At 39.5% G+C, this 18477-nt stretch overlaps 1 pseudogene; it reads left to right on the forward strand.

Moving 5' to 3' along the window:
* Window positions 1-18477, forward strand: part of LOC129646254 (10 kDa heat shock protein, mitochondrial-like) — a 284232-nt pseudogene that overhangs the window by 255358 nt on the left and 10397 nt on the right.

Below are 18477 nucleotides of genomic sequence, written 5' to 3' on the forward strand. Positions count from 1 at the left end.
CAGCAGTGTCTTTTTAAAAGTACATCTTAATTTAAAAATAAAAAACCAAAAAATTGATTATAATAGTAATATCAAAAATTACTGAATACACATTACACAACAAATCTAATAATGAAAAAGTTCAAAATATGGCAAGAATTACCAAAATGTAACACAGAAACATGAAGTGAGCAAATGATGTTGGGAAAATGGAAACAACAGTCTTGCTCAATGCAAGGTGGCCACAAACTTTCAATTTGTAAAAAATATAATATCTGCAAAAGTACAATACAATCAAGTATGCCTATATATTAATCTTGCATCTTGTAGTGTTATTAAATTTATTTATCTTGTTCTAGTAACTTTTTTGTAGGTTCCATTGAATCGTCGTAAACAATTACAGTGTTTGTTAATGAAGACAAACACTGTAAATGAAGACAAAAAGAAGATTTTTTCTTCTTTTTTCAATGAAGATGGCTTTTGTTTCTTTTTCTTGACTGATAGTACTTGTTAAGACCTGCATTATAATATTAAATAGAAGGGGCAAGAGCAAACATTCTTGTCTTGTTCCTGATTTTAGGGGAAAGAATTCGATCTTTTTTTGAAAAGACTTAATTTTATTTTGGCTGCACTGAGTCTTCATTGCTGCACGTGGGCTTTCTCCAGTTGCGGCAAGAGGGGTTTACTCTATGTGGTGCACAGGCTTCTCATTACAGTGGTTCCCTTGCTGTGGAATACGGGCTCTAGGGCATGAGGGCTTCAGGAGTTGTGACTTGCTGACGCTCAGGCTTAGTTGCCCCAAAGCACGTGGAATCTTCCCAGACCGGGTTTCACACCCATGTTCCCTCCATTGGAAGGCAAATTCTTAACCACAAGACCACGAGGGAAGCCCCAAATTCAGCCTTTATTACTAAATATGATGTTAGCTGTAGGTCTTTCATAGATGCCTTTATCAAAATAAGGAAGTTTCCTTCCCTTTCTAGTTTATTAAGAATTTTTATGAGAAATCAATGTTGGATTTTGTCAAACAATTTTTTATGTCTATTAAGATGGTCATGTGGTTTTTTCATTTCTACTTTGTTAATACGTTGATTAATTTTCTAATGTTAAACCAATCTTGCATTCCCAGAAAAAACCCCAACTGATATGGTATATTATCTTTTTATGTATTACTGAATTTGATTTGCTATCATTTTGTTCAAAATTCTTGCATCTATGTTTACAAAGGACAGTGGTCTCTATAGTTTTCATTTCTTATACAGGTTGGTACTATTTCTTCCTTAAATCTTGTTTTAAACAGTTTTATTGAGATATTCTTTCCTGGAGAATCTCATGGACAGAGGAGCCTAGCAGGGTCACACTGAGTCAGACATGACTGAAGCAACTTAGCACACACATGGTTTAAGGAAGTGTTATAGTTTTTTTCTTAGCACACAACTCACATATAATGCAATTCACCCATTTAAAGCACACAACTCAACAACTTCACCACACTGCACTTGGAGAATTTTTTTCCGCCTCAGAAAACTATCCCCTTTCCTCTGTCTCTATACAACCACTAATCTACTTTATTTATATCTATAAATTTGCCTATTCTGGGTATCTCATATAAATGGAATCATACAATATGGTCTTTTTGGACTGGCAGCTTTCACTCAACATAATGTTTTCAAGGTCCATTTATAGCATATTTCTTAAATTTTTAGTAGAATTTGCCAGTGAACAATTAGGCCTGGAGTTTTCTATATGGGAAAGTTTTTAACTACAAATTCAGTTTTTTAGTTGTTTGATAAATACAAGGATATTTAGGTTATCCATTTCTTTTGACTAAGCTTTAGTAGTTTGTGTCTTTCAAAGAATTTGTCCTTTTCAACCAAACTGAAAAATGCTGTAAGTTTTTTTCCCTAAGTACTGCCTTAGTGGCTTCCCGTAAATATACTGCATGTTTATTTTCATTCAATTTAAAATACTTTAGAATTTCCTGTTTGTTTTCTTCTTTGGTCTATGCATTATTTAGAAATATTTAATTTCCAAATACCTGGGGACTTTCCAGTTATCTTACTGATTTCTAATTTCATTCCACTGTGGTCCGAGAAATACTTTGTATGAACTAAATCCTTTTAAATATATTGAGACTTAGTATATGGCCTAGTATATTCTCTATCTTGGTAGGTGTTCCATGCACCCTTGAGAATAATGTGTACTCCTCTGTTGTTGAGTAGACTGTTCTATAAATGTCAACTTGGCTGACAGTATTTTCAAGTCTACTATATCTTTGCTGATTTTCTGCCTACATGTTCTATCAATTATTGAGAGAGAGGTGGTGAACTTCCTGACTATAACTGTGAATTTGTCTATTTCTTCTTGCAGTTCTCTCAGTTTTTACTTTATGTATTTTGAAGCTCTTTTATCAGGACCATAAATACTGTATCTTCTTAATTGATCCCTTTATGATTAAAAAATAATTTATCCTTGTGGTGTTCTGTGTTCTGAAATCAACTTTGTCTGAAAAGAATGTGTTCATTTTGGCTTTCTTTTGAGTATGGTATATCCTTTTCCATCCTTCTACTTTTAATCTATTAATATTTGTGTCTTTATATTTAAAGTGCAGTAGGCAGCAGACAGAATAAGATCTTGCTTTTTTATCCAATCTGAAGCTTTTTTATCTAATCTGAAAATCTCTGCCTTTAGTTGGAATGCTTAGAGAGGAGGGTAGCAAACTGCAACCTCTAGGTCGAATTTGCCACCTGTTTTTGCACAGCTTCCAGGCTAAGAATAGTTTCTATGATTTAAGCACCATTGAAACAAAACAAAACAAAAATATGCCACAGAAACCCATGTGGCCTCCAAACTTGGCTCTTAACAGAAAAAGGTTGCCAACCCCTGGTTAGACTATTTATGCTTCATGTGATTATTGAAATGATTTGATTTAAGTCTATCATTTTGCTGTTTGTTTTATTTGTCTCATCTGGTCCGCTTTTCTATTTCTAGTGTCCTTGTATTACTTCAGTATTTTTATGGCTCCATTTAATCTCCTTTGTTTGTTTATTAGCATTAATTCTTTGTTATTTTAGTGATTGCTTTAGTCCTTCTAGTATGCATCTTTCATTTACCACAGTCTGCCTTCAAATGATATTTTACGTCTTTAGGCACAAGAACCTGAAAAGAGTTTACTTTTCATTTAGTTTCTCCCAATTTTTCATTGCTTGTTGTATGTTTTTTCTATGCATATGTATATTGTATTATTTTTTACTTAGACAGTCAATGATCTTTCAAAGAGATTTAAATAATAAGAAATTCATCCACTTAGCTATGTAGTTACCATTTCTTAATGCACTCTTTATTATTTATTTCTTTGTATAGACTTATATTTCCATCTGGTACCATTTTATTTTGCCTGAAGGAATTCTTTTAACATTTCTTAATGCTAGTGATGAACTGTTTCACTTTTTATATGTTGAAAAGTTTCTTTATTTTACCTTTATTTTTGAAAGGTTTTTCACTGGGTATAGTTCTAGCTGACAATTTTTCCTTTCACTGTTAATGTTGCTCCACTGTTTTCTTTTCTGTGTTGTTTCTGAAAGAAGTCTACAATAATTCTTACGTTTTTTTCTGTCCATAAAATGCCTTTTTTCTCTGGCTGCTTTTGAGATTTTTCTCTTTATCACTAGTTTTGAGAAATTTGATTATGGTTTATCTTTTGTATAGTTTTCTTCATGTTTCTTGTGCTTGTTCATGTGATTCTTTTCCACCCAATTTGGTAACTTTCAGTTATTTTTTCTTTACATATTTTTCTTTTTCTTTCTGCCCCCTTTTATTTTGGGGGTACTCCAATTTTATATTTATTATGCTGCTTGATGTAGTCCCACAGCTCACTGAGGTTATTTTCTTTTGCTTGGATTCTCTTTATTGTGCAAGTTGTCTTGGGAATAGTTTCTATAGCTGTGCCTTCAAGTCCACTCATCTTTCCTTCAACAATGTCTAATCTGCTGACATTGACAGCCATTTCTGATGTATTTTTCATCTCAGTTATACTCTTCATCTCTAGAAGTTCAATTTGGGGTTTTAAATATTTTCCATATCTCTACTTACTTTTTGAACATATGAAATACAGTTATAAAGACTGCTTTAATATTTTCTGATGCTGGTTCTAACATCTGTATCTGTTCAGGGTCAATTTCAATGGGTTGCTAATTCTCCAAATAAAGGTCATGTCATCCTTCTTCCTTACATTTCTGGTAATCATTGATCAAAATTATCAATTTTACCTTGAACTTTATTTTGGGATACAGTTGTTTGAAAACTGTATGATCCTCTCAGGTCTTGCTTTTATAATTTGTTAGTGATTCCAGAGCTGGCCTCAGTCTGGAAATGATTACTTTGCATCTTGAGGCAAGACCTTCCTCAGTGTTCTACCCAATGCTCTGTGAATTACAAGTTTTTCCATTCTGGCTGTTGGCAACAGCACTACTCCTGGTCCTGTGTGAGCAGAGCCAGTTGTTCCCTTTAATCCTTTTGGATGTATTTTCCCCCGGCTTCAAGCAATTTCCTCATATACATGCACTGATCAGCACTGTGCTGAATACCTGAGGGGGACACGCTACAGCTCTCCAGGTTCTCCCTCTGCGCAGCTCTCTTCTCCCAGTACTCAGCCCTGTAGACTTCCCTCACCTTGATCTCTGGGCTCTCTGTTGTATCTCCTCCGCTCAAGGTGTCTGGCGGGCTCCGCTTGGGTCCTCCTTGTCCTCACCACAGCCTGGAATCTCTTTGAGGCAGAAGAGTAAGCTGGAAAATCACAGGGCTTTCCTCATTGTTTCCCTTCTCTCAGGATTATTGTGCTTCATTCCCTGCTGCCCAGTGTCTTGAGAACTGTTGTATTACGTATTTTGTCTTTTTATTGTTTTAAGCAGGAAGATAAATCTGGTCCCTGTTACTCCATCTTTGGTACAGAGACTTGTGATTTCTGTCTTCCATGACTATGAGAGGATAACATTTCTGTAGTTTTAAGCCATCAAGATTGTGGCAGACTTAACATAACAAGATTATGTTATGACAGGCTTAGGAAATGAACAGAGAACTACCTATATATCCATTCATTAAGTGTGAATCAATCAACCAGTAGGTTAGCAGTATTTGTTCATCACCTTCCATGTACTGTTTTACAGATATAGAACTGAGACTAATATTTGCTCATTGTTACACAGCCAGTAAATGCCAGAACCAGGGTTCAAGGCCAGATCATTTTCATTTCATATCCAGTTTATCTTTCTACTACACAACTGGTTAGCAGCCAAACTTAGGGCCAAGTATAATTCTTTCCAAATCAAGGCCTCTGCAGTAGCACATACACAAAGCACTTCCTCCCACAATTTCTGTTTTTAGTGCACAGAAGGAAATGGCAACCCACTCCAGTGTTCTTGCCTGGAGAATCCCAGGGATGGGGGAGCCTGGTGGGCTTCCGCCTATGGGGTCACACAGAGTTGGACACAACTGAAGCGACTTAACAGCAGCAGCAGTGAAGATGAACATAGTCAGCTTCTTTTTGTTTAAATCTCTATCGCATCTCTCCTAAGTCCAGAATCCCAGTGTGTTCCAGCATTTCTAGTATTCTCTCCTTATATCAGAACAGGAGAATAGCTGTTTTCACTTGTCTGAAACCAGCTCATTTTTCATGTTTTACCTCTACCAGGCCATTGGCCTTGTATACCTTTCACAGCTAATTTTAGAATGAAAATTTTCCCTAACCATGGAACAGCAAGACAGTTGGGTAAATCAAGGAACTTTGGAAATAAAGCCCCAAAGTAGTATTTTAGGGACATGAGGTGATGAGATCAGCAGGAATTATATCCTAGTTCCCTCATTCACTTTGATGAATGGACACGACTGAGCGACTGAACTGAACTGAACTTCCTCCTTCACTTATTATTCATTTACAATCTATGTCTCTCTTGAGCCTTTTCTGTATGCTTGCCATTGTTCTCAGCATTGGGGGTGAAATTCCAGGCCCTGTTCTTGTATGCTCACGGAGCTGATGGCTAGTGGTGGTGGTGGGGGGGTGTCGTGAGTGAAACTAGCCTCGGTGAAGACAATCTTGTGTACACATGGTGTTTCAGGGTCGGCAGGGGCTCATCATTGGCCACAGGAGACAATAAGGCACAGTGGAGACTAACAAATTGCAGGAATCCCATTTTTAGCTCCAAAAACTCACTTCCACCTAAAGCACCTGACTTACGCCAGTAAACTGATGGTCCCAGTCCTGAATGTATGTTGTAACAGGCTTAAGCACAGGAAGAAATGAGAAGGCCAAAGGGGACATCTAAATAAGATACTTTTCACGCTGCCCTGAAGATGAGCCATGAGGCGCTGCCGGCATATTTGTTCCCTGACAGCCATCATTCCCTACATCACCAGCTTCTTGTGTTTTTCACCAGGACCCAAAGTGAGACCATAGCATCATAGACAAAGCTCGCACAACTCAGGACTTTTAAATGCATCCTTTATGTTTAGCCTCCATACTTCTCACAGCACAACCCATTATTCACAGATTATAAGCTGTAGAGTAAACTTGCAGCCTAGATAAATCTCCAGGAAGGAAAAGGGAGGAGCAGAGCTGGGCCTGGACTGGAAGGAGCAAGGCTTCAATAGGATGTGAAATGCAAGGCAAGTCCCCCTGGAGAGGGTGGAGGAATAGGCTGGAGTAGAATAAGTGACATGTGTCCTCTAAAGAGATGAACTTGGGTTGAACTCTCTAGCATTGGCTTTATTTTGACATTCATGTGGTCTTGGAATCATAGGAACAAAGCTGTAGTAGTTTGTAGATCAGCTCCACTTTTTCACTTTTCCTTTTTTCAATGCCAGCAGCAACCTTTAAAACTAAAAACGGCTCCATCTAGGAAAGGAATTGTTGTAATGAGGACCATGCCATTTCTGCAAGTCAGAGCTGCAGCATCTCCAAAGAAGGCCTCCTTCTCTAACCGCAGAGAATGGTGCCCCAAGATACCCTTTAACCTTCCTAAATCCATAGTAAACAGATTATCCCAAGGGCTCCTTTTCTGGGAAGCCCATGAGTAGATTCTAAAAGGACATCAAATCTAGAGTAATTGACTTGAAGCTTCTCAGTAATTATGAGGTCACAGTGGGCACTACTGAGAGAATTTATTCATTTTGTGCTTATCAGCTACAAATCATGATGGTATAAAATTATTTTAATGGACACCCAGAAGTACATTAAAGGAGTCCTTGGGACTAAGGAGCAATCATTGGGACTAATAGATTGAGGAAGACAAACCATTCGGAAAAGAAGGGTCACCAGGACTGGATGTTAGAAGCCCCAAATTGATCAGACTGAGATAAGTTAGTGACGTAGTTAAGAAGAGAGACTCCCCCTGCCCCCACCAAAAAAAAAAAAAAAAACAGAAAAGAAAAACCTGACTTCAAATCCTATCTAGGCTACTTGACTAGTTTTTTAATCTTGGGTCAATTACCTTACCTCTCTAAGCCTCAGTTTCCTCATCTGATTAATGGGTATATTAGCCCTTCCCCATAGGATTCCTAAGGAGTTTCAATGAGATAACACAGTGCCTTGCCCTGTGTCTTGTTTAGAGTAAGCACTTAGTAAGCAGGACCTAGAATCACAGTGAGAGAAGGCAGTGGCAACCCACTCCAGTACTCTTGCCTGGAAAATCCCATGGCGGGAGGAGCCCGATAGGCTGCAGTCCATGGGGTCCCAAAGAGTCAGACACGACTGAACAACTTCACTTTCACTTTTCACTTTCATGCATTGGAGAAGGAAATGGCAACCCACTCCAGTGTTCTTGCCTGGAGAATCCCAGGGGCGGCAAAGCCTGGTGGTCTGCCATCTATGGGGTTGCACAGAGTCGGACATGACTGAAGTGACTTAGCAGCAGCAGCAGCAGAATCACAGTGCCAGAGGAAGATGGCCATAAGCACTAGGAGAGCATAGTGGGTGCAGTGGACAGTTATCAGGTGGGAAGTGTGAGGGAGGGAGAGAGGGATGGGGATTATCGCATCCCCAGTACAGCACCTGAGTTCAAGTTTCTCAGCCCTGTTCACACTGGAATCCTTTTAGGTCAGTTTTAAGGAATTGTTGTTTATTTTGTTTTTTAATACCCATGCTTGGAGCTCCCCATCCCTGCCCTGTACTTGATCTGGTGTGGGGACAGAGCATCGGTTTTGTTTTATTTTTAATGTTTTTAAATTAAACACAATTTCCCAAGTGTTTTTATTGTGCAGCCAGAGTTGAAGACCTCTGGTTTAGATGATGCCTGTCTAGAGTTTTAATTCTGTCCCAAGATCCAAAACAGCTTGGGAGAGAGAGAAAAAAAATTATATATATATATATGTAAATAATGACCCCTGGCTTCTTGACCTGAATAACTAGGACTAAGTGACCATTTCCTGAATTGGGAAAGACTGTGGGAGGATGGAACAGCCACTTTGAACCCAGAGGTGAGTGCATGAAGCACTTGGGCCATAGGGTTGTATATGAGACCACCCCTGCCTTTCTGGAACCAACTAGAGGGTGGGGACCACAGGTGTGTATACAGAGACTGACTCTGCAAGTGTGACCATGCAGGGCTATAGGAGCAGTTGGCCCTGGGAGCCACAACACTCAGAGATGGAAGAGACTAACTCTGCTTGGGAGATCTACAGGAAGATCCTGCACTCAGCTGTATGCGGGATAAACTGAGAAGGACAACCACATTGGAGGGAGCGGGAGGGACTGGGCTGGGGACCATAGCCAGGCAAGTTATTATAGAGGAGAGGAATTAGGAAGCCAGGTTGGGACCATGAGAACACACCTTGGGTCCGCCCTGCCGTTCAGGGTCTCCCCTGCAAGTATGTTTGTTTTGCATTTGGTCCCAGAGCTATTTGTAAACAATCTGCCTCTCTCCAAAGTTCAAGGTCAACCTGCCCTTCACTCATGTGGCCTTTGGAGTTTCTTATTTTTGACAAGCAGAAGGACTAAATCGAATTTGATGGCTGTGTCACCTTTTTAACTGCCACAGTGTCCTCCAACTTCTTTACAAGCAGCTTCTTGCCGCTTGACTTTCCGAACTCCATCATCTGATCCAGATACTGATTCACCAGATCCTTTTGTCTTCTTCTGCCTTGATTGCCTTCACTGAAGCGTTGGTTTTCCCAGATATGGAAGTTACGTAGTTATTAGTAAACTGAAATTTGCATAATCTTTGCAGAAAATTCCTTACACTGTGCAAAGACATTAAGACAGTAGTGCGTCTTTGTTATGCAGCTCAAGCCCTTTTGTAGGACATCAACCTGGATAAGTGATTCATTTTTATTTAGTTTTGTTTTGTAGTTTCCCTGAGACTTTGTGAGGTCAGCAATTTGCTTTGAGTTCCAGCTCCAGAGTTTTCCAAGGACCCACCAATAACTATTACATTATGGGTGGGCAGGAAAGGGCACACCAGCACTCTGAGACGCAATCTAAGTTTATCTTGCTATGCCAGTTTCTGTTAGACATCTATCTATCACAATCTTCATATGCCAGAAATATACATCTGTGTTTGTATATATGTATGTATATAATTTATGATGGTGAGAGAGAAGTAGCTATGCTTCCAAGCCTTACCACAATATACAGCCCTAAATTAACCTTCCTGGCAAGCTTCACATCCTCTCTGTGGAGTAAATTTCCATGTGAAAGCATTTAGCCCAGTTTAAATCAAGTCCAAAGATTTAACAATCCAGTATTGCCTTTTCATAATCTGCTTTAATTGTTATTGATTTGTATGTTTGGAAAGTGCCCGGAGGTGATAAAGGCCTCCCGTCTGTTGTGTTGTTGACCATTTGCTGGTTGATCTCTAGCTCACCCTTGGCTCTTCAATTGGTCTCTCTTTAGTACTTCTACAGATGGTCATACCTCCTGCCCTACAGAGGTCCCCACTCCTGTAGTAAATCAAATCATCAATAAAAAACAAACTGGTAAATAATAGGCAATTAAATAAAATCAATTATTCAAAGGCAGATTTAATATGGAAAGGCAATTAGAGCTTAGTTAGCAATAAATATAAATTTATACGTATATAAATTTATAAACCAAACAGGACAATCAAGGAGAAAAGAGCTCCAGCCCGGTCTTGAGCAGGGGTACTGTGCAACACCCCTTCTACTCTGACCTGCGGTGAGTCTTATCTCCTCCAAGTTGCCTGGTTTAGGCTCCCAAATTTTCAGCAGGAGTCAGAAACTTTAGTTATCTTTTGGTCTTTGAGTGACTGGAAGCAGTAGGGGAAAAAAGCCAATTGTAGTCATGCTGTGGGGAGAAGACTGATATTTTGGTGATGGATGAACTTAAATTTTTACAGAACTGTCTAAATCTACCAACTAACTTATAATCATCCCCAATAACTTTTCCTCATAACGTCATTATTTATATTTGTCCATATGAAAAAGATAAAGTTTAAAACGCATTTAAACTAATTCTTGGGGTTGAGGAAAAGAGCCTGAAGGCAAGTCTTTCCTTCCACAATAGGAAAAGAATAACTCAGCTGCTATGTGAAATAAGGAAAAATCAGATCTTGAACTTTGTGGACCATTATGAAGCTGTAAAAATAAAGAATGGCGGGACTTAAGAACATGTGACAATAAAATCTCTCTTCTTCAATAAATTGTGTAGAAACCATTCCATACGTGTGTTCTAAAGCTGTTCTAGTTTACTTAAATATAGTTTAAAATGTAGGTTCAAGTGAGAAGGAAAGAAGAAGTGATTTCTGTCTTTAAAAATAAAGCATCTGGGGATATGTTAGCATGGTAAAATGAAAATACTAAGCAAATTAATGAAAATAAACTTTCTACAGCTTAAGCCATAAGGTCAGCAAGAGATCAGTACTCGAGTGAGCATGCAGGACTGTGTGCCTGGGAAACCTTCATTGTGGAAAAGGAAAGCCTTGGGGCCAGTGCACAGGCAGAGGTTAGGAAACAGATCATCCAGATAAATGCAATTAGTCAAACTGCAGGCAGCCAAGAACCAACTTCAAGGTAAAACCGGTTCACTGAGGGGAAAGAAGTGGGCGGTGAGGGATTCAAGAAGTGACTCATTTAGGATTAAATTCAGATTGTCCCCCAACAAATACAGCAAGCAAACAATAAAAAGCAAACACATTCGTGCCTTCTTTCTTCTAAGGGATAAGGGGGCCAGTAACATCCACTCTAACCGATTTTGAAGCAAGTCTGCTCTGAACCCCTGAAGCACTGAAATCACTTATGGCTTTGCCTCAGAAATGCTTTAATTCTAAAGGAAACTATGATGAATTTTCCATATAAGTGGGAGAGAAAAATTGTGGGTTTTATCATTTTCTCTGAATCACAATTTATGCTTTTTTATGGAAATTCCTTTTAGTTTCTCAATAATTTGAACAAGTGAATTTTTGAATTTTTAATGTTTTTTTCTTGATATTGAACAGTCATTCCCTACATAGGGTTGACTTTGCATTTATTTATGAAAGCCAAAGAGTTAAGAAATGCAACTCAAAGTTATGAAAAATTACTGCATTACAGTGATGCATCTACATTATGATGGGCTGGGGAAATAAAACTAATAAGCAAAGAAAAACAAACACAAAAGCAGCTTAAGTCATTTTATACACTATATATTGCTTTTGGCTCTAAGATTTGCCTATTTACCCAGTTGGTTCCTAAAATTTGTTCTTGTCGTTCAGTTGTTCAGTCGTGTTCAACTCTTTGTGACCCCATGGACTACAGCACACCAGGCTTCCCTGTCTTTCATTATCTCCTGCAGTTTACTCAGACTCATGTCCACTGAGTCAGTGATGCCATCTAATCTTCTTATCCTCTTGTTGCCCCCTTCTCCTCCTGCCTTCAATCTTTCCCAGCATCAGCGTCTTTACCAATGAATGAGCTCTTCGCATCAGGTGGCCAAAGTATTAGAGCTTCAGCATTAGTCCTTCCAATGAATACTGAGGGTCGATTTCCTTAAGGGTTGACTGGTTTGATCTCCTTGCTGTCCAAGGGACTTTCAAGAGTCTTCTCTAACACCACAGTTTGAAAGTATCAATTCTTTGGCGCTCAGCCTTCTTTATGGTCCAACTCTCACATCCATACATGACTACCAGAGAAACCCTAGCTTTGACTATATGGATCTTTGTTAGCAAGTGTTGTCTCTGCTTTCTAAAATGCTGTCTAGGTTTGTCATAGCTTTTCTTCCAAGGAGCAAGTGTCTTTTAATTTCCTGGCTGCAATCACCATCCACAGTGATTTTGGAGCCCGAGAAAATAAAATATGTCACTGTTTCCATTTTTTCTCCTACTATTTGCCATGAAGTGATAGGATCAGATGCCATGATCTCAGTTTTCTGAATGTTGAGTTTTAAGCCAGCTTTTTCACTCATTCTCTTTCACCTTCATCAAGAGGCTCTTTAGTTCCTCTTTGCTTTCTGCCATTAGGATGGTGTCACCTGCTTTATCTGAGATTATTGATATTTCACCTAACAGTCTTGATTCCAGCCTGTGCTTCATTCAGCACAGCATTTAACATGATGTACTCTGCACAGAAGTTAAATAAGCAGTGTCCCTACAGCCTTGACTTACTCCTTTCCAATTTGGAACCAGTCTGTTGTTCCATGTCTGGTTCTAACTGTTGCTTCTTGACCTGCATACAGGTTTCTCAGGAGACAGGTAAGGTGGTCTAGTATTCCCATGTCTTTAAGAATTTTGCATAGTTTGTTGTGATCCACACAGCCAAAGGCTTTAGCATAGTCAGTGAATCAGAAGTAGATGTTTTTTCTGGAGTTCTCTTGCTTTTTCTGTGATCCAGTGGATGTTGGCAATTTGATCTCTGATTCCTCTGCCTTTTCTAAATCCAGCTCGTACATCTGAATTTCTTTGGTTCACGTACTGCTGAAGCCTACCTTGAAGGATTTTGAGCATGACCTTACTAGCATGTGAGATGAGCACAATTGTGCGGTAGTTTGAACATTCTTTGGCATTGCCCTTCTTCGGGATTGGAATGAAAACTGACCTTTACCAGTCCTGTGGCCACTGCTGAGTTTTCCAAATTTGCTGACATATTGAGTGCAGCACTTTAACAGCATCATCCTTTAGGATTTGATATAGCTCAGCTGGAATTCTATCACTTCCTCTAGTTTTTTTTTGTAGTAATGCTTCCTACGGCCTACTTGACTTCACACTCCACACTAAAATCAGAAGGATATATATATCCAATTTGAGGACCCAAGCTGACCTTTCCTTATGTTCTTTTTTCTTTTATCTCTGGTCTGTTTAATGAATATGTAACCATGCTTGGAAACACTAGAAAGGAATGCCACCACCCCCTATTCCTATGCCTCAGTTCAGTTCAGTTCAGTCGCTCAGTCGTGTCCGACTCTTTGCGACCCCATGAATTGCAGCATGCCAGGCCTCCCTGTCCATCACCAACTCCCGGAGTTCACTCAAACTCATGTCCATCGAGTCGGTGATGCCATCCAGCCATCTCATCCTCTGTCGTCCCCTTCTCCTCCTGCTCCCAATCCCTCCTAGCATCAGAGTCTTTTCCAATGAGTCAACTCTTCGAATGAGGTGGCCAAAGTATTGGCGTTTCAGCTTCAACATCAGTCCATCCAGTGAACACCCAGGACTGATCTCCTTTAGAATGGACTGGTTGGACCTCCTTGCAGTCCAAGGGACTCTCAAGAGTCTTCTCCAACACCACAGTTCAAAAACATCAATTCTTCGGTGCTCAGCTTTCTTCACAGTCCAACTCTCACATCCATACATGACCACTGGAAATACCATAGCCTTGACTAGACGGACCTTTGTTGGCAAAGTAATGTCTCTGCTTTTGAATATGCTATCTAGGTTGGTCATAACTTTCCTTCCAAGAAGTAAGCGTCTTTTAATTTCATGGCTGCAATCACCATCTGCAGTGATTTTGAAGCCCCCAAAACTAAAGTCTGACACTGTTTCCACTGTTTCCCCATCTATTTCCCATAAAGTGATGGGACCAGATGCCATGATCTTAGTTTTCTGAATGTTGAGCTTTAAGTCAACATTTTCACTCTCCTCTTTCACTTTCATCAAGAGGCTTTTTAGTTCCTCTTCACTTTCTTCCATAAGGGTGGCATCATCTCCATACCTGAGGTTATTGATATTTCTCCCGGCAATCTTGATTCCAGCCTGTGCTTCTTCCAGCCTAGGCAGATATAACTAACTGGTCATGACACTTTCTCCAGTGAGTTTGGACAGAGACACACAATTCTATGCAGTATTCCAAGCAGCCACTCCAATTGGTTGAAAAAAATCAGTCCTATTTGATGTCTTTGGCCTAGAATCTCAGCTTCTGAAATTTTTAAATGCATAAGACAGGATGAGAATTATACCATGGTTGTATTTTTTCATAACTTATATGTATGTACTAGAAACTAGAAAGGAACAATAAAGGAAATAGTAACATTCACAAAATCTAGGGTCTATTCCGTTGCTCTTCACAAATGGATTTGTTCTATGTCTGTTGCTATTTAAGTGCAACATAATTACATATTATGGAGTATATATACTACTTTAATAGAGGTTATTATTTTGGCTTTGCCATAACTATTTTTGTTTCATTAAAGTGCATAAATACTTTGGGGAAGAAGGCTTTTTTAAGATGAAAAGATGGTTTTTAATTATTATGGCTTTCTTGCTTGGAGCTGATTTTCATAATTAACACATATTAGAGTCAAATGCAACCATGTATTTTATGCTCACTGGAGTATACAAAATTTAACTTCTCTCAATGGGCTGTTTGTGCAGTAACAATTTCACAATGGCCTCGGCACACTCTGGCAATGGTAACATTTTGTTGATGTGCTGATCTATACCTTCTTTGAGCCTACCTGATGGCTCAGATGGTAAAGAGTCTGCCTGCAATACAGGAGACCAGGGTTCAATCCCTGGATCAGGAAGATCCCCTGGAGAAGGAAATGGCAACCCACTCCAGTATTCTTGCCTGGAAAATCCCGTGGATGGAGGACCCTGGCAGGCTACAGTCCATGGGGTTGCAAAGAGTCAGGCATGACTGAGTGACTTCACTATTACTTCACTATACCGTCTTTATGATCAGAGGTCAATTTTTTGCAGGATTTATGCAATATCACATTATTAAAACTTCATTTTAGAAATTCACAAATCAGATGAGACTGACTAATCAGCAGATCCAACATAAAGGGCTGGAATCAAAATGAAAAAGGTATAGAACTGTGTTACTGACTGTTAATACAAGTTGCAAATCATAAGCTCTATTTTTCTTCTAAACTTCTGTTCTTAATTTTGCTACTGCTATTCATAGAAGAGGGCTTCCCTTGTAGCTCAGTCGGTAAAGAATCTGCCTGCAGTGCAGGAAACCCGGGTTTGATCCCTGGGTTGGGAAGATCCCCTGGAGAAGAAAATGGCAACCCACTCCAGTATCCTTGCCTGGAAAATCTCATGGACTGAGGACGGAGGAGCCTGGTGGGCTGCAATCCATTGGGTCACAAAGAGTCGGGCACGACTGAAGAACCTGGCTAGCTCTTCACCAGACCCATTTTCTCATCTTCCTGGGCACACAACTGGACTATATCTGCCAATCTAACTTGCACATAAAAATGGCCATGCAGCTCAGCTCCAGCCCACTGAATGAGAGTGGGAGCGGTGCAAGCCACTTCCAGGCCTAACTCATAAAAATGTCTCAGATGCACCCTGCATGTCCTTTCCCCTTCTGCCAGCTTGATACAGATGAGCACAGTCGTCTTGGAAGTCAAGACTGAAATAAAGTCATAAGTTGGAAGCAGCCAGAGTCTCTGAGTCACCACAAAAGAGGAACATTCATTTGAGCTTCACAAAAAAAGCAGACATGTATCATATTTAGCTACTATACATTATTGGATATGTTGATTATTGCTTCTAGTATTATAACTAATATACAGTTATCCAAGCAATTCATTAGATAAGTAGTTCTCCATACAGGTATGGGCTTCCCTGGTGGCTCCGAGGGTAAAGCATCTGCCTGCAATGTGGGAGACCTGGGTTTGATCACCAGGTCAGAAAAATCCCCTGGAGAAGGAAATGGCAAGCCACTCCAGTACTCTTGCCTGGAAAAGTCCATGGACAGAGGAGCCTGGTAAGCTACAGTCCATGGAATTGCAAAGAGTCGCACAAGACTGAGCAGTTTCACTTCTCATACAGGTATAGGGAGGAGGAGGGGGGAAAAGGAAATGGAGTTAGGAGTATCATGACTTCCTAGGTAACCTTTCTATTTGCATGCTCTGATCCTCCCTTGCCCAACAGATTCTCATTCAAATTCCTAGCATGAAAAGCCAGGTTGGGGGCCGTGGAGGGGGACTGCCGGGGTGGGGCAGGTGGGAGGGGGGAGCGGCTAGTGTTGCAGAAAGAACAACATGTCAAGGAGACTGAGACAAGGAGAGTTTAAGTAACTTGCTCAACATCCCATGGCTAGGAACTAGCAAAGCCAGGATTCAGACACTAGTAGTTTAACTCCAGAGCCCGCATTTCTATCGACCATTTAGTCTGTCTCCTAATTCCTGCTTGCCATGGTTGGAGGACTTGGTCTCCACTGGGTTTCTTTAATGTGGTGAGCTCTGGGTTGTTTGTCAGTGCAAACTCTACTTAATCGTTTATCTACAATAACATCCTAATATTAATTTTCTATCTCACATCCAACTAGCAACTTATTTCCTCTTGATAAAAATGAACATTTTTGTCAGAAACAGATTTAAGAGGCAGATCTGCTGGGGGGAATATCATTGTACACTCCAAAACAGTATCCATGACTTTTGAACTATCTTGCTACTGCTTCTTTACTTTACCTGCTTAATTAAGAGTTGACTGTATAGGAAAGGGAAATCATTTGTTTCATCACCAGAAGTATGTTGCCACCAGTAAGCCTATGTGGCATGTCTTAGGGAACCACTGGATCACTGGAAATACCCTTAAGGGGAACTGGTGAGCACAATGATTAAAAAACATAAGCTTAGCGTTCCACACAAAAAAAGCCAGGGTTCAAATCTGAGTTCCTCCAGTGGCAAGCTTTTACTGTGGGCAAGATTTTCCCTTCATTTACAAATGAAATGGATGGATGGATGAATGATGATGATGGTGATAGTCATTTTCTAGAGTTGCTGGAGGTTTAATAAGGTAATACATAAAAGTGTATAGGAATTTTTCTAGAAATATTCACTATTATTATTATTTTAAAGACTGTTGTGCTACAGTTAAAAATGGAGGCCCAAAGGACCAGTTCTAGTCTGAAGGTCCTGGGGAATGTATATTTTAAAATATTAATTAAATGTTGAAGACAAATTGGACAAGGTAGTCTAATGAGGAAACCTAGAAACTGGCAAAACATGGTACAAATCCTGCTGCTGACTCTATCAATCTGGTCTTTAGCAAATCAGGTAATCTCCATGAGGCTCAGTTTCTTCACGTGTAAAATGAACTAAGAAATACAGAGGTTTTCTTTACATATCAACCCTTTATGTATATTTTCTTCTGTATGTTGCTCATTTATATGGAACAGTTTTCTATACCACTGTTAAGCTGCTGCTGCTAAGTCCCTTCAGTCGTGTCCGACTCTGTGCCACCCCATAGACGGCAGCCCACCAGGCCCCGCTGTCCCTGGGATTCTTCAGGCAAGAACACGGGAGTGGGTTGCCATTGCCTTCTCCGATTGTTAAGCTAAGTATTAGCTATTGGTAAATTCAGCAACTCAACTGGCTAGGAAAGAAGAAAAATGTTTTTGTGTGGAAATTATTGAAAATTTTCTTTCTTGACTGGAAAGGCTAAAGAAACAACAAAATATTCAGACTTTCACTTTTCGCCCTTTATCCACCTCTCGACTAACCAATATGGAGCTGACTGTTCACCTGACTCCATCCTGGGGGCATATACTTATGGCTATTGCCATAATTCCCCATAATCTCTCAAAAAGTACACCATCTCTAGGTGAGAGAAAGTACATGGTTACATTCATTGTTTACTATTTATTTAAAATGTTTTATATGCTTAGATCTTAAGTAACATTTCACACTAGAAAAAATTGGAACTCCTTTGAGAAATGACTGGGGTAGCAAAAATACAATATACATCTGAAATAATTTTGGTCAGAAAGAAAGTGATCAAATTATAATGTAGACATGTCTTAAGATAAAGGAGCCAGTTTGAAGAGGTTCCAAGTGGCCAAATCTTGGACAACTTGAGCATCAAAATAAATAATGAATAATAAATAATAGAATATATGTGGGCCTAGAATTCACAGTGATTTGAATAAATATATAAATGAAAAGTAAATGAGGGAGAAGGAAAAGCTTATCTTTACAGTAGAATGCAAACTTATGTAGAAAAATGAGTTAAAAATCACCATTTGCAATCATAGCAATAGTTGGTTTGATCAAGAATTATCAATAAATGGTAATAATAATGGATGAAATCCTGGATATTTTGATAATTTCAAAGTATCTCCCTACAA

This window comes from Bubalus kerabau, chromosome 3, assembly GCF_029407905.1.
Source record: "Bubalus kerabau isolate K-KA32 ecotype Philippines breed swamp buffalo chromosome 3, PCC_UOA_SB_1v2, whole genome shotgun sequence".
Taxonomy (NCBI): Eukaryota; Metazoa; Chordata; class Mammalia; order Artiodactyla; family Bovidae; genus Bubalus; species Bubalus kerabau.